This window comes from Gracilinanus agilis, chromosome 2, assembly GCF_016433145.1.
Source record: "Gracilinanus agilis isolate LMUSP501 chromosome 2, AgileGrace, whole genome shotgun sequence".
NCBI classification, from domain to species: domain Eukaryota; kingdom Metazoa; phylum Chordata; class Mammalia; order Didelphimorphia; family Didelphidae; genus Gracilinanus; species Gracilinanus agilis.
In genome coordinates, this window is record NC_058131.1 from 708,084,721 (window position 1) to 708,087,126 (window position 2,406).

The window sequence follows — 2,406 nt, forward strand, 5'->3', positions numbered from 1 at the left end:
GCTGAAATGATCACCAAAACAACCAATCGAGCCCTGATTGGTGACATTTACTATTTCCAAAGGGTAAAGACTCACAATCAAAGTTCACCAGTTGGCTTTCAGTAGCTGGTCAGAGCTGGGTCCATCACAGCCCTGGATGGAGGTCAAGGGACATAGCGTTCCAAGGATGAGAGCAGCTAGTGCAGTGACTGAAGGATGGAGTGTCATGTGTGAGCAACAGCTTATAGGCAAGCATAGCTAGATTTATAATATGTGGAAGGCAATAGAATGTAAGGAGACCCGAACACTGTTTTGAAGGAAGTTAGGGTTTATACAAGGCAGATATAAGAGGGCATAACTTCCAATCATGGAAGCAATGGGGTAAAGGCAAGGAGGCAGGAGATGGATTGAAGATGTGATTATACCCTGTGGCCCCATCGTGTGACTGCTTTGCAATTTTGGTACCCACACTTGACTGCCCTAAAAAGAAAAAAAAATGTCTTCAGGCCAACCAAAGTTCAAATAGAATTATAAATAACAGTTTGAAGTTTAAAAATAGTCACTGCTTGCATATCAAAGTTAGTAAATTGCTCAGATTGTCAGAGCTATCACCTCTAGCACAGGCTGGAAAAATTGGACAGTCACAGAGGACACTGTCAGCCGTGCAGCCATCACTAACCTTGTGATCACGGCGCCTCGAATGTCCACGTCCTTTAGCGTGGGTCCTGTGAGAGGCCATATGTCACTAGAGACACTTAGAATATCCTCCCTTCACCCTGACAATTAAACCGGAAATGTGAATGGATTATACTTCCCCCAAAATGCTGAAATAGATAAGTTTCTGCATACAAGAATCACATTTTAAAAAATAAGGACAAAGAAAATGAAAGCGAGAGGCTGGAAAGAAAATGACAATATTTCAAGCGATTCAAAAAAAAAAGCAACCATTGCAAATGCATTAAGACAAGATGCAGAAATATAGGGTGTCAAGAGATATAAAAATGAAAAGTATATTATGCTTTAAGAGGCACCATGGAAAGTAAAGCAATATCATTAATAAATGTATGCAAACCAAATGGCATAGCATTGAAATTAATTTTTAGAAAAAAGATAACTCAATTACTAAAAAATATAGAAAACAACATAATTTTAAAAGACTTTAATATCCCTCTCCCAGAACTGTATAAATCTGACAGAAAATCAACAAAAAGGAAAATATGGACATAAACAGATAACTGGAAAATTTAGATTTAAAAGACTTATGGATTCTCTTAAATAGTTGTTTTTAAGCCCTTATCTTCTGCCTTGAACTCATACAAAGAATTGGTTCCAAGGGAGAAGAGAAGTAAGGGCTAAGCAGTTGGAGTTTAGTCACACAACTAGGAAATGTATGAGTTCAGATTTGAATTCAGGTCCTCCTGTCTCCGGGTCTGGTGCTCTATCCACTGAACTACCTAGCTATCCCTGAATAGGTTCTTAAAGAAGATATATGAATGCACTTACATGGATTTTTCTTAGCATTAATGGTACATTGACAAAAACAGATGACGCATTAAGACGCCAAGAAACTAGATGTAAAAGGAAGAAAGGAAGAATTACTCGACACTTCTTTTGAAGATCATATTTAATAAAAATGTAATTAAGACAGGAAATACCAGAAAACATAAGAAATTAAATGGAAATGAAGCAACCAGAGCCTGTCTAATGAATGAATCAGAAAAAGAAAACATAGAAACAATTAAGAATGGAGACAGCATGGTGTGGTTTAAAGGACCTTGGACTTGGATACAGAAACTCTTCCTCAGGCAGTTACTACCGGTGTAATGCTAGACAAATCATTTAAACTCTCTCAGCCTCAGTTTCCCCCTCTGTGACAAAGGGATAAGAATATCTCCTACCTCACACAACGATGGTATCAAATGAGATAATATATGCTTTGTAATCCTTAAAGTACTTTGTAAATATTAGATAATATTATTATCACCAACAATGACCATGATAAAAAGAAAGATAATGATGAAACAATGTACAATATACTACATTTGGGGGGTATAGATATTCAGTCTTCAGAGAACGAATTATTTGTAGAAAATGTCAATTAACAAAAAGGATATTCAAGAGGTAAGCATCAATTCTAAGAACTTGAACATTATAAATTAATAAAGCTAAAAGAAGTATAAAAGGAGAAAACTAGAAAATTAGAAAAAATGATGAAGTGAAAAATATAATCTATAGAAAGTATAAACAAAACTAAGGCTGTCTTGAAAAAACTAACAAAAGTGGGTGGTCCTTTAGATCACCTGGGGAAGATAGAGAGAGAGAGAGAGAAAGAGAGAGAGAGAGAGAGAGAGAGAGAGAGAGAGAGAGAGAGAGAGAAAGAGAGAGAGAGAGAAAGAGAGAGAGAGAGAGAGCCAGAGACAGAGAGCC